At 43.3% G+C, this 14,972-nt stretch overlaps 1 protein-coding gene and 1 pseudogene across 2 annotated transcripts in view; both read right to left on the bottom strand.

The window, feature by feature from the left end:
• The window catches only part of ZBTB8A (zinc finger and BTB domain containing 8A), a 55,391-nt gene extending 41,877 nt beyond the window's left edge, over positions 1-13,514 (bottom strand). Inside the window, exons 1-2 of one of the 2 annotated variants that reach the window (XM_043445498.1) lie at positions 13,468-13,514; positions 13,107-13,207 (exon numbers count right to left, since the gene is read on the bottom strand). The gene's annotated coding sequence lies outside the window, so the exon portion shown is untranslated. The remainder of the gene's footprint in view (positions 1-13,106; positions 13,208-13,467) is intronic. The other variant, XM_043445499.1, reaches the window with a different exon arrangement.
• Positions 8,596-9,680, bottom strand: LOC122426506 (annotated as a pseudogene).
• Positions 13,515-14,972: the final 1,458 nt, after the last annotated feature.

Below are 14,972 nucleotides of genomic sequence, written 5' to 3'. Positions count from 1 at the left end.
TGTATCTCAATTTGCAGGAGCAGCTGTAAGAATTCTTGTATTAAAAATGTTTCAGTTTTGGGCTTCCCTGATGGTCCACTGGTGAAGAGTCCACCTTGCAACGCATGGGACACCTGTTCAATCCCTGGTACGGGAAGACTCTACATGCCATAAAATAACTGAGCCCGTGCATTTCTACTCTAACCCAAACCTTTGTCATTACCAAAAAAAAAAAAATCCGTTCAACTATTTTGCTCATTGATGAAGTTTTGTTAATGAGGAGACTATTAAGGCTTTATGTTCACAGGCAGTGGAAAAATGAATTAGATGCTTTTTAAATCAATCAATTAAGCTAAGAATTCCCATCAAAATAATTTTGACTAAATTAACGAAATCATTTTTAAAATAATACAGGTTATTTCTGATTTTAAAAAGGTATTATAGGGCTTCCTTGGTGGCTCAGTGGTAAAGAATCCATCTGTCAATGCAGGGGACACACGTTTAATCCCTGATCCAGGAAGATCCCACGTGCCACAAAGCAACTAAGTCCGTATGCCACCACTACGGAGCCTGAGTGCTGCAACTACTGAAGCCCACGCTCCCTAGAACCTGTGCTCCTCAACAAGAGAAGCCACTGCAATGAGACTAGCCCCCGCACAGCAATGAAGACCCAGCACAGTCAAAAATAAATAAATTAAATTTAAAAAGAAAATAAAAGCATTATATACTTTTAGAAAAAATTTTAAAATATAAGCAATTATAAAGAAGAAAATGAAACGAAATAACTTTTTTTTTTTTGAGATGAAATAACTTTTAAATAAGCATCCTGAAAACACCACCAGACAAAAGATAACTGCTCAAAATATACTTTAGTTAATAAACACGTCGGTTACCCACTCATGAGGAGGTCTGAATTCTGGCAAATTAAAGCATTCAAAACACTGCTGTTCAAAAAAAAAAAAAAAAACACTGCTGTTCAAAACACTGACCTGGAAGTTAACAACAACAAAAAAATTTTGAGCAGCAACCAAAAGAGAAAAGAGCCAAGATGACCTGAGTATTCCATAAAGTTCAATGTGATTTCCTCTTATGATTGGCAAAGTTTATTAAAAAAAAAAAAAAAAATTCCCACAGTCTCTACAGCTGGGAAGAATGGGAGACTTTTTAAAACATTTTTTACATAAAGGGACAAAAAACAAACTGAGAGCAAAAGGTGAGGGAGCCAGGAAGCAGCAAAACTGTGGAGATGGGTTATCAACACCTTTTATGTGTTTACATTTGAAGAACAGCAAAGAATAGAATTGGCTGTGAAAAGGATTTTAAGAAATACCCATCATTAAAACAGCAGGGTCTAATTTAGAGGTAAACTAGGACTCTGTAGTTGGGGGAACAAAATAAATAACCTTTTTAATTTTGGGGGGACTGTGCTGAGTACTTGTTGCTGCATGGGCTTTCTTCTAGTTGCAACAAGCGGAGGCTACTCTCCTTGCAGTGGCTTCTCCTGTGGAGAATGAACTCTCCAGGCTGCAGGCTTCAGCAGTTGTGGCTCCCAGGTTCTAGAGCACAGGCTCAACAGCTGTGGTGCATAGGCTTACTTGCTTCGTGGCACGTTGGATCTTCCTGGACCAGGGATCGAACCTCTGCTTCCTGCATTGGCAGGAGGATTCTTTACCACTGAGCCACCAGGGAAGCCCAATAACTTTTGAAGACAACTCCTCCCAACCCTTAAAGCTCATCCACTCCTAGCCCCAGTGAGTGAGAAGAGCACTCAGTAAAGGGTATTCACTTTGATAGCTATAACTATTTAGCTTTAGCTATTTAAACAATGTTATTTAAGAAAACTAACTAGCACTGTCCACTATACTGGGTCTGTACAGAGGCAAGTAAAGTTAATTCTGGGGCTTTTTAAAAAGAGAACTGATTTTTGAACATAGTCTGTACCAGAAAGTTTATATATACTGATGAAACGTCATCTTTAGTGATAACCACCAAATTCTACCCTAGCAGAAAATTACCTGAGTAAATTTGCATATTACCCCCCAGCATCCTTTCTAACTTCCTTGTGGAAAATTAAAATGTCCATTTCCCAGACTCCTCTACAGTTATGTTTCCCCACATGAAATGGGGTCTATCCATCAGCTGTTTCGTGAGATTTGGAAGGCAGAAATGGGGCGGGAGCCGTCTTTCTGCTCTTCTGGCTGTTAATGCTGGCAAGCACATTTATGGAAACATTGGGTTTTTCTGCAGTGTTTCAGCGTCCCAAACCTCACAGCTGTCAAGAGACAAGTTTGGTGCGTGTTGAGGGGCAGTTTCAGAATAGCAATTTCCTGACCCTTGAACTGCAGCGAGAAATGTCATCTGGAACTCAGATGTGGCTGTGGTGGCCCTTCCCTGAAGGGCCTGATAGGTAGTCTGGGGCTGGGGATAATTTCTGAAGGCCCACGCCTCCCAGCCCTTCCACTGACTCTGCAAACAGACTAAAATGCTAGAGTGGTTTCTCTTTCCTGCAACTGGGCCCAGGTGACATATTAGCACATCAGCTGCCTCAATATATAAGCAGAAGGGTGACTGGTCTGTCTGTGAGCTGCAGTATCGAGCAGTGTGCTTGACGACACATGCTCTGGAATCAGACTGCCTCGGTGCAAATTCTGGCTCTGCCATACGTTAACCTTCCTGGGACGTTAACGTCCCAGTTTCTTCATCTGTAAAATGGGACTAGCAATAATATCTTCCAGAGTTATGGGACATAGTAAAAGAAAAGGTAATCCAAGTAAAGTACTGGTTTTTCCAGTAGTCATGGATGGATGTGAGAGTTGGACTATAAAGCTGAGTGCCAAAAATTGATGCTTTTGAAGAGTCCCATGGACTGCAAGGAGATCAAAACAGTCAAGCCTAAAGGAAATCAGTCCTGAATATTCACTGGAAGGACTGATGCTGAAGCTGAAACTCCAATACTTTGACCATCTGATGCAAAGAACTGACTCACTGGAAAAGACCCTAATGCTGGGAAAGACTGAAGGCAGGAGAAGGGGACGACAGAGGATGAGATGGTTGGATGGCATTGCCAACTCTATGGACATGAGTTTGAGTAAGCTCTGGGAGTTGGTGAGGACAGGGAAGCCTGGCATGCTGCAGTTCATGGGGTCGCAAAGAGTCGGACACGACTGAGCAACTGAACTGAACTGAAAGTGCTTATAACAGTGACTGTCTTAGAAAAAGCCCCTGAGAGATGTTAGATATTACCACAGTAATAATATTACTAGTTATGCAGACCACTTTAAAACACTGCTTTAATTGAGTAGAAAATGTAAACATTTTAGAATTTTATTACCACACATTTTATTGTGACCAAGAATTTTAAGTTACATACAAATGGTCACAAAAAAATTTGACTGGTTTCATCATATATGTATACCCAGAGAGAGTGACCATTTCAGAACCACAGTGTACCTGAGGATAGCAAACTAGCCAACTAATTAGTTACTCTAACTAGTTATTGTGGGTCTCACCCTAAGGAAGAGTTATTTTCTAGAAACAATTTTTGCCATTTTCCCATTACAAATACTACCTCATTAATTATGCTCTGACTTTTTTTGGGGGGGCTCCAAAATCACTGCAGATGGTGACTGCAGCAATGAAATTAAGACGCTTACTCCTTGGAAGGAAAGTTATGACCAACCTAGACAGCATATTAAAAAGCAGATATTTTGCCAACAAAGGTCCATTTAGTCAAAGCTGTGGTTTTTATAGTAGTCATGTATGGATGTGAGAGCTGGACTATAAAGAAAGCCAAAGAATTGATGCTTTTGAACTGTGGTGCTGGAGAAGACTCTTGAGAGTCCCTTGGACTTCAAGGAGATCCAACCAGTCCATCCTAAATTAGGAGATCAGTCCTGAGTGTTCATTGGGAGGACTGATGTTGAAGCTGAAACTCCAATACTTTGACCACCTGATGCGAAGAGATGACTCATTTGAAAAGACCCTGATGCTGGGAAAGATTGAAGGAGGGAAGAGAAGGGGACGACAGAGCATGAGATGGTTGGATGGCATCACCGACTCAATGGACATGAGTTTGGGTAAGCTCTAGGAGTTGGTGATGGACAGGGAAGCCTGGCGTGCTGCGGTCCATGGGGTCACAAAGAGTCAGACACAACTGAGCTACTGAACTGAACTGATAAACCAGGGTGTGTGTTATTCAGATTTTTTTTCAGCTTCATTAAGATAGAACTGACAAATAAAACTATAAGATATTAAAGTGTACATTATGGTATCTGACATACATATACATTGTGAAAGGATTCCTCCTATCTAGTTAGTTAATACGTGCTGATTTGCTGAGTTGTGTCTGACTCTTTGTGATCCCATGAACTGCAGCCCACCTGGCTCCTCTGTTCATGGGATTTTCCAGGCAAGAATATTGGAGTGGATTCCCATTTTCTCCTTCAGGGGATCTTCCCGACCCAGGGATAGAACCTGTAGGTCTTGCATCTCCTGCACTGACAGGCAGATTCTTGACCACTGTGCCATCTTTACCTTTTTTTTCTTTTGGTGAGAACATTTAAGTTTTGCTCCCTTAGCAAATTTCAATTATACAATACAGTGTTATCAACTATAGTCTCTATGTTACACATTAGATCTTCAGAATTTATTCACCTTACAGCTGAAAATTTTGTGCCTTTTTAGCAACCTCACCCTATTTTCCCCATCCTCCAGTCCATGACTACTTTTCTACTCAATTTCTATGAGTTGGACTTTTTTTTTTTTTTTTTTTTCAGATTTCACATATGAGTGATAACAGGCAGCATTTGTCTTTCTCCACCAGACTTAATTCACTTAGCATATTATCTTTTAGGTCCATCCATGTTGTCACACATGACAGGATTTCTTTTTTGTCATGACTGAATATTATCCCATTATATATAAACCACATTTTATTTATCCAGTCGTCCACTAACAGACACTTAACACACTTATTTAAACTTAGATTGTTTTTAAAATATTATCAGAGAGACTTCATGAGAATGAGATTAGCACTCTGTAAGATTTGCAAATTGGAAGTTTAAATTTTTAATGTTTAGGCTTAGAATGCTATTCTAATGTACTTATTAAGAAGGTCTTAGATAAAATTATGCCCTGGTTTGGTGTGCAAAAGTGTATTCTGTGTAAAAAAAAAAAGTGTATTCTGATGATAAAAAAAATACATTGCAGATTTTGGAATAAAGCTCCCCCCACAATATGCTGAAATTATAAGAACCTTGTGTTTCACCTTATCCAACAACACCAGTGAGACAGAGGGCTCTGAAGCCAATACAAAGGTGTTTGCTGTACCCTCGACAGTTCAGATGCTGCAGAAAGTCCAGGACTCAGAGCAATGGAGATTTACTGAAGGGTTAGAAAAACTATGGAAAGAAAGAAACTTCATGCTTTGATTCAATAGCTACTTTTACACGCTGTTCTGAAAATCATACAGCTATATATATTTTCGGGCTTCCCTGATAGTTTGGTTGGTAAAGAACCCACCTGCAATGCAGGAGACCCCAGTTTGATCCTTGGGTTGGGAAGATCCCCTGGAGAAGGAAACGGCTACCCACTCCAGTATTCTGGAGAATTCCATGGACTGTATAGTCCATGGGGCCCGCAAAGAGTTGGACATGACTGAGCGACTTTCACTGTCATATATATTTTGTTCTTTTTTTAAAAAAACTATTTTTATTTTTTTGGCTGTGTCAGGTCTTAGCTGCAACACTTGGGATCTTTAGTTTTGGCATGAAAACTCTTAGCTGTGGCATGTGGGATCTAGTGCCCTGGGCAGGGATGGAACTTGGGTCCCCTGCATTGAGTGTGTGGAGTCTTAGCCACTGGACCACCAGGCAAGTCTCTCTTTCCCTTTTTTAAAAGAAAAAAATCTTTTATTTTATTTTCATGAGAACAGATATTCTGAAATGTAAAACGTATTCATTCACTATCTATTTATTGAGCACCTGCTCAATGCCAGGCGAGCCCTGGCCCTGGGAATACAAAACCTGCTGCCATATCAAAGATCAGTGCTCTAGAACACCTCAATGTCTATCAGCAGAGAGCGAGAGGAAGAAAGAGAAAGAAAGTACTCCTAGGAGAAGGAAACTATAAAACCAAGGAAGCAAATGACTTAGCTTGGCAGTATCCACATGCATGCGTGCCAAGCCACCTCAGTCATGTCCAACTCTTTGCAATCGTATGGACTGTAGCCTGTCAGGCTCCTCTATCCACGGGATTCTCCAGGCAAGAATACTGGAGTGGGTTGTGATGCCCTTCTCCAGAAGATCTTCCTGACCCAGGGATTGAACCCATGTCTCTTAAGTCTCCTACATTGGCAGGAGGGTTCTTTATCACTAGTGCCACCTGAGAAGCAAGTCCATAAAAGCTTCCAAAAGGTAGTAACAGTCGAGTCTTGAAGGATGAATAAAAGTTCATAATGGAGAAGAGGACAAAGGGCATTCTAGACAGAATCCCCAAGGGCAAAGGCAAGTATTAAAAAGCATGACCTCTTCGAAAAAGTTGGCTATGGCTACAGACTCAGAGTCCGTGAAGGGACAGTGGAAGATGAACAGAGAACAGTGTGTAGGTGCCAGACCCTGAAACCCCTCCACTGCTGTAGGTCTGGACACTTTTGAAGGATTTTAAGAAGACTGACATGGTTATAGGTCTACCAATGACTAGCTATGTGACTTAGTCAAGTTACTTAACCCTAAGCACCAGTTTCCTTTTTGTAAAATGGAGATATTGACTGTTAAAGAGGCTCTAAGGAAGTCTGCTGAGAGGATTAAGTAAGATAATACCTAAGATAAATAAGATTAACAGCAATAAGAAATAAAGTCAAACAACAATGAGCACGAAGATATGTTTAGCATCAGGAGTCATTAAGGAAATGCAAGTAAAAGTCATAGTGAGATATGACTTCACATCCATTAGGCTGACTACTACAAACACACACACACACACACACACACACACACACACACGAAAATAAAAAGTGTTGGCCAGGATGCGTAGAAATCAGAACCTTCACGTATCGCTGGTTGGAATGTAAAATGGTACTCCCATTTTGGAAAACAGGCTGGTAGTTCCTAAATGATTAAACATAGAGTTACCACAAGACTCTGCAATTCCACTCCTAGGTTTATGTTTAAGAGAAATGAAACTATATATGCCCATAGAAATTCGTATACAAATGTTTATAGCAGCATTATTTGTAACAGTGAAATGTCCATCAACATTTGGGAAAATGGACAAACAAAATGTGGTAGATCCATACAATGGAAAGTTATTCAGCCATTAAAAAGGAATGAAAAACTGATTTCCCATTTGCTACCACATGGATGAAACTTAAAAACCTCAAGCTAAGTGAAAGAAGCCAGTCACAGGACACCATATATTTTATGATTTCATTTATATGAAATATCCAGCATGGGCAGGTGAGAGAGAGTAGGTTAGTGTTGTCAGGGGCTATTAATGGATGTGGGGTTTCTTTATGTAGTAGTAAAAGTGTTCTATAATTAGAGGGTAGTGATGGCTGCATAACTGTGAATACACTAAAAAACACTGAATTGTACACTTTAAAAGGTGAATTTTATGGTATCTGAGTTATATCTTCATAAAAGTAAAGAGCTAATATTTGAAGGTTTACTAAGCACAGTAGTAACCATTTTACCCCCATTATCTTATTTCAGTCCTCACAACAGCTTCATGAAATAAGTGCTACTGTGTTTCACATGATATAGATCAAGAAACAGAGGCACAGAGGAATAAAATGAAAATCTCCAAGACTGCACATGAAGCAAGTGAACAGAGATTGGAATTCAGGCTGACTGACCCCAAACCAGCACTCTTTTAAGTCCTGCACTTTTTTTCTGACCATAATGTATGCAAAATGCCTAGCAAGCAGGTGGGCATGTGTGTGCTCATTTATGTCCAACTCTTTGAAATGCCATGGATTAAGTTACTCTGTCCATGGGATTTCCCAGGCAAGAATACTGGAGTGGGTTGCTATTTCCTTCTCCAGGTGATCTTTCCAACCCAGGGATGGAACCAGTGTCTCTTGCCTCTCCTGAACCGGCAAGAGAGGCATTATTTCGTTACCATTAGCGCCACCTGGGAAGCCTAGCATGCCATTTGTTGTTCAGTCGCCAAGTCGTGTCTGACTCTTCGTGACCCCATGGACTGCAGGGCGACAGGCTTCCCTGTCCCTCGCCACCTCCCGGAGTTTGCCCAAGTTCATGACAATTGAATCAATGATGCCATCCAACCATCCCATCCTCTGTCACCCTCTTCTCCCTCTGCCTTCAACCTTTCCCAGCATCAAGGTCTTTTCCAATGAGTCGGCTTTTCACATCAGGTGGTCAAAGTATTGGAACTTCAGCTTCAGCATCAGTCCTTAAAATGTATATTATATTCAGGGTTGATTTCCTTTAAGATTGACTAGTTTATTCTCCTTGCTGTCCAGGGGACTCTCAAGAGTCTTCCTCAGCATGACAGTTCGAAAGCATCAATTCTTTGGCGCTCTGTCTTCTTTACAGTCCAGCTCTCACATCCATACATGACTACTGGAAGAACCATAGCTTTGACTAGACAGACCTTTGTCAGCAAAGTGATATCTTTGCTTTTTAATATCCTAGTGGCTCAGCATGCAGTTAGGGCTCAATAATTATTAGGTATTATTGTTATGATGAGCCAGTTTGTATACTCTGAAAAAAAACCCAAAACAGCATGGAGAAATAGTGGGAGAGGCAGGGCCAGGGAGATTAATTTAAAGGCTTAATGCAGTTGTCAAAGTAAGAAATGGTGAGGAACTAAATTAAGGCATACAGACCGAAAAACAGAAGTGATATCAGGAATTTTTCCAAGAAAATAGGAACTGTCCTATAAATTGGGGTAGTTACAACTCGATATACTAATATTTACACCTACAAAGCATTAACGTAACTTGCACTCGTAATTGCACTTTTTCTTTTTTTTTGCCAGTTTGCTTGTTTTATTGATGCCTGGATGCTCAGGCCTTGACCACATGTTCCCGGAGTGGGAACAGCCACTCTTTCCATAGCTGCTTCTTGGTCTTCAGGTTCTGTTCAAGCTTGGTGCATGGCTCGTGTTTTCTCGGGTCGCACATCAGAGGCTTCTTGCCCTTACAGATTTCCTGAGGTTCTCTTTCTGAGTCTGGTTAATGACGGTGAGTACACTGGCGATGGATTTGCAAACGAGAATCTTGGAGAGTTTGGAAGCCTCACCGCCTGTCACTTTAGCCACCCGCAGCTGGGATAGCTCCACCTTCAGGTCTTCCAACTTTTTCAGCAGCTCCTCATTCTTCTTGCCATGAAGGTCTTGAGCCTTTATCTTGGCCATGGCATAGTCTGCCTCTGACGCCTTCTCGGAGGGAAAGAGCCATAATTGTATTCTTGAGTCATCAGGAAAGGTTTAGGCTATTCTCAAAGTATGTGATTAAGTCATGGAAATGGGTAATATGTTTCAAATTTTCTTTTCAGTAGATTGACCTTATAAGTTGAAACAGCTAGTTATACTAGTTCATGCAGACAGTCAAAATTCAATTGAGGACTTCCATGGTGGTCCAGTGGTTGGGAATCTGCCTGCCAACGCAGGGGACATGGGTTCAGTCTCTGGCCCAGAGAGATTTCCCATACAACTAGAGAGTAGCCCTCACTTGCCACAATTACAGAAAACTCGCACACAGCAACAAAGACCCAGCACAGCCAAAAATAAATACATAAAAGTTAAATTTGAAACATTTTAAATATCTGTAAGAGTTTAATCTATAATAGTCCTAAGAATATTAAAGAATTAATGATTCCCACCAAGTTCAAGATCTTTAAAGGTGGATGAAAAAGACAATATACATATTTTAGGAATCATTAAGTTAAAAAGTCTTTGGAATAGAAGGAAAAGACATAGCATTTCCACAAGTAAAGGAAAGATTTAGGTAACAAATATAACTCTTATTACGGTTGTGGGCTAGACCTGGGTTGTGGGCACCTTTTTAAAGGTGCATGTGTGCTCAGTCATGTCTGACTCTTTGTGACCCCACGGACTATGGCTGCCAGGCTCCTCTGTTCATGGAACATTGGTAAGAATACTGGAGTGAGATGCCATTTCCTCCTCCAGGGATCGAACCTGCATCTCCTGTGTCCCGGGCATTGGCAAGTGTGTTCTTTACTACTGAAACACCAGGGAAGCCCCCTTTTAAAGGTACGTAGCTATTAAGAATTTAATGTATCACCAATACAAAGGTCACAAACACAAAGTTCAATCTCCTTGAGATAAATCCCTGGGCCATGAGAAACTTCAGCAAACTGGCGTGGTAATTGTATGGATACATATCTTTTAACCCTGTAAATTAGAATTAAGAAATTGGAGTCAGAATTAAATATAAAAATGTTATGAAAATAAAAATCATATTTGAGGAAAGTCTCAATGAGAAGATGGCATTTAAAGCAAAGTCCAAAGATGGTGAGAGAGTTATTCAGGTATCTGGAGGAAGGGTGTACCAGGCAGATGGAACAGCAAATGCAAAGGCTCTGAGAGAAGCAGGCAGGGAAGCTGGAGAAACATCAAGAGCTGGGGAGGACTTCCCTGGCAGTCCTGTGGTTAAGCCTCAGTGCTCCCAATGTAGGGGGCATGGGTTGGATCCCGAGTCGGGGAACTAAAAGAAATTTAGAAAATGGAGGGCTGGGGAGAGTAATGAAAGATGGAGTCAGAGAGGAACAACAGATTGTGGGGCAGTAGGACATCATGGGGCTCCCCTTGTGGCTCAGCGGGTAAAGAATCTGCCTGCAGTGCGGGAGACCTGGGTTCAGTCCCTGGGTTGGGAAGATCCCCTGGAGAAGGGAAAGGCTACCCACTCCAGTATGCTGGCCTGGAAAATTCCAAGGACAGTAGAGTCCACGGGGTCGCAACGAGTTGGACATGACTGAGCAACTTTCACAGGACATCATGGGACAGTTCCTGTAGGACTTGGTAGACTCTTTAGTTTACCAAAAGCTTGGGCTTTTGGTCTGAGTAAGACGGGGAGCCACTGAAGATGAGGAGCCACTGACCAATTCCAAGCAAAAAAGTGACAAGAACTTTCCTCAAGGGGATCAAAAAAACTAGCACCAAATCCTTTAATTATTATAAACAGATAGTTAGGTCACTGAAAAGGTTGAGCCTTTTAGACATAAACTCCATTTTATCTAGAAAATAAGATTTAAATGATACAGGATGAATCAAGTATTACCCTATCCTACAAAGTTTGGGGGCTCAAATCATTATCAACAGCAGAGCTGGTGATTTCAAGGCTACAAAATAAGTTCTGGCAGAGTGCTCTCTTTCACGGGGTCAGAAATTTACGACTGGAAAGAAGTCAAGGTACTCACGATACCTCGGTCTAATATTTCACAGCCTAACCCAAACATGCCCATTTGGCCGAGGGTGGCAGGTTAGATTCTCACTTCCCATTTACCATTTGTGTGGCAAGGGATACTCCCGGGAATAAAGGTATCTGATTCCTGGTTATAGTCTGTCTGACAGCCCTTCAGGGAAGGGCTCTTGCTCCAGGGGTCCCACAAACTCAACCTTATCTGAGGCTCAGGGAAGATTAGAGAGTTTTGAGCCTGAGGTTTATTCTGCTGAGGATTTTAGGACTTGTTTCTGATAAGATCGGTTAAGGTTTTCAGAGCATGGGAACGATATGACTCGCTTACTTAAAGACTCTGGAGGTGACTTTAGGAGGAAATGAAGAGCAAAAACAGGAGGCAAGGGCGCTAGAAGCCTGCCACTGTTCACCTCTTGGCTTAACGTTTAAATGCTTAATGCGTTTCCTCACCTAGAAAGTGGAAAAACCACCGGCCTGACTGGATGGTTGTTTTATGTGAAAATAACTGAAATAATTCATATAGGCGAAAGCACTCCATTTACTAAAGTTCTGCAAATATAAATGTTCAGTAAGAACAGAAGTAATACTGATGTGTGTCGTTTAAAAGCCCAATAGGTGAGACTGTACCGCTTGCAAACGCGTTTTGTACTAAGCCAACGTAAGGTTATATGTCTACTATATTTCAATTTAAAAAGAAAAACGAAAGCGGGGGGGGGGGGACCGCCTTTGAAAGATACAGAATCTGGCCACTGGCACAATCAATAATAAATAAGCGCATTTGAAGGCGAAGGTGCCAAACCGCTATTAACTTACAAAAGATGCCGTCTACATAGGCAGAAGGTGCGTACGTGTGAGTCCGTCATAAAACAGTAATTACAGCATGATATTAGTTAGGTATAGTAAGTCTGCTTGGGTTCTAAGCCCGGATCTGTCGCGTCACGATATAAAACCAAAGGATGGAAGATGTACGGAGAAACTCGGACTCCTGGCCGCAAGTGACAAGCCCCAGACCTCGGCCGCCCCATCCGGCGGGCCACCCATCACTGGCCGCGCAGCCCGAGCCCCGCCGGCCGCCGACCCTCCGGGAGTCCGCGGCGCCCGACGGCTCCAGACACGCCCGGCACCGGCCCCGCGCCGCCTTCCCGCCACCGCAGCCAGGAGGCTCCGCGCGCCTTCCCGCCTTTCCCCGCGCCACGGCCGGGCCGGGCCGGGCGGCCAGGCGGGCGAGGCGCGCGGCGGGGGCGGTCGGGCGGGCGTGGGCGCGGGCGGCGACGGCGCGGCCATTGTCCCGCAGCCCCTCCCGGGCGCGCAGGCGGACAGGGCCGGGCGGCAGGGCGGGCGCGGCGGCCGCGCAGTCCGGGAACCGGTGCGCCCGGCCGCCGCCGCCGCCGCCCGCCTCTCCTCGCCGGCCATCGCCGCGAGGCCAGGTCCTCGGCGCCGGCCGCCCGGCCGCGCCTCCTTTGTGACCGTCTCCAGCCCCTCAGAGCCGGCGCGCCACCGCCGCTGTGCCCGGGGCTGCAAATGGCGCCCGCTTGCCTCTGCGCCTCCCGCTGCTCTCCCAGCCCGGGGACGTCTGGGGGCGCAGCGCCCGGGCCATATCCCGCCGCCGCCGCCGCCCGGGGGGCAAAGCCCGCGGCGCCTCCGCCCGCAGCGAGGCTTGCGGGCCCGTGCGAGGCTGCCCCGACGCCCCGCCCGCCCTCCGCCCGCGCGGCGCGCAGCCACTTACCGCGGGCCGCGGCGCAACGGCGGGTCGCGCGCGCGGGCTGGGGGAAGATTCCCGGTTCTCGGCGGGGGAAATTCCCCCTTTTGAAGCCGTTCCTTTGCGCCCTAAAACAAGTAGCCCCAACGTGAGAGAAACAAAAGGTATTTGCTGACGTGGGCGTTGGACAGAAACGCCCGAGGGCTGGGGACACAATTAAAGGGGCAACGCACAGATTTCAGGCACCAACCAGCAGCTTCGCCCACTCCCCCTGCCCTTCCCTACACCCCGCTGCACGCTCCAGAGGCACTGGGGTGCCCAGATCCCCGAGCAGTTGACTACGGAATCATTATTTAGTCAGGAGTTTAAATTTTAAATTGTACTTTACGTTGAGAAAGGCGCCTCCGGAGGGCAGAAGGGCTGGATTTCTAGGATCTGGGGAATTTGGTTTAGGAAAGAGGGAGGGACTTAGGCGTGCCCACAATTACTGTATAAGTACATGTGACATTATTGTACTTAAGTTTAGCAGCGTCAAATGGAAGAGATCTGTACAGAATTTTTCCTTTTATTGAGGCACTCGTTTTAGTCGGGGATACCTTTTCTAAATCTCTACAGGTCACAAGCATTGCGTTTTCTTTGAAGAGGCTAATCCAAGAAGCTGAGATAAGAGAAAATAATTCTTGGTTAAGTTCAGAGAAAATAAAAAACTAGTAAGAATAGCAGGTTTTGTGTTTTCAAATACAAAAATTCATTGTACATCAAGTCTTTCTTCTGACATATTTATGTCCCTAATATTCAGAGTTCAGACGTCAGATTATGTATTTGCTAAAATCTTTATAATCACCGAATTTTCATTGTTACTATAGAAACAATTTTATAAATTAGTTTTCTAGTTCCTTATGTTGGAGTAAAGTACTGAAAAGTTCTGTGATATAGTCAAACAAACAAACAAAAAAGACTCAGAATTTCAAAATATTTAGTCTTTGATGGACTTCTCTTTTATGTCATATTCAGTTATACTGGACAAAGTTTGTAACTTTAGTTTCATCATAATTAATTATGTGCTTTGAGGACCATATTCTCTACTAGAAGGGCTTCCTTAGTGGCTCAGTGGTAAAGAATATGCCTACCAATGCAGGGGATGCAGTTTTGATTCCTGGGTGGGAAAGATACCCTAGAGAAGGAAATGACAACCCACTCCGGTATTCTTGCCTAGGCAATCCCATGGACAGGGGAGCCTGGCAGGCTACAGTTCATAGGATACAAAAGACAACTATCTCTTAATGTCACTTCTGTATTACTCTCCAGTTATTTTGCTATTTAGTTCCATTTCCTGACATCATTCTGCACAGATCATTAAAAATGTGTTTGAAAACCATTAGGTATCAGGAATGTTGGATGTACTCAGACTATTTTACTAGCATCCACATTGATAATTCTCCCAGAAAGACCTGGACATTGTTATAGCAAAAGGTTTGTTTTTTTATTTTTTTTTAAGCTTTAATTGAAACATGCAAAAGAGTTCTACAAACTTCTTCCTCAGCAGAGCACATCAAATTAGTGATAAACTCTTTGTTGCAAGGAAGAGGTAATAAGAGTTTTTTCCCTCAACTTCCCCCTCTAGCTTCTGAAACTCTTTTATATAGTTGGAGAATTCCTTACATTATGAGTAACTGGTGGGAGGTAGAATTGACCATCAGCAACAGAATCTGGAAATGCCAGTGGTTTGCTTTCCCAAAATCCTTTGTGGTTAAGACAATGGCCATGGTCTACACTTTGATAGTCAGATGCACCCTCCAGGGACTTTGAAGAGGGATCTGTAAGAAGCAGGAAAACTCAAAGAATCTTTTCTAGCCATGGTGACAGTTGCAGCAAGACAGGATCTCCAAGGGG

This window comes from Cervus canadensis, chromosome 24 (assembly GCF_019320065.1).
Source record: "Cervus canadensis isolate Bull #8, Minnesota chromosome 24, ASM1932006v1, whole genome shotgun sequence".
Taxonomy (NCBI): domain Eukaryota; kingdom Metazoa; phylum Chordata; class Mammalia; order Artiodactyla; family Cervidae; genus Cervus; species Cervus canadensis.
Note: the sequence above shows the minus strand (reverse complement) of the source record. Positions and strands in the feature narration are given on the sequence as shown.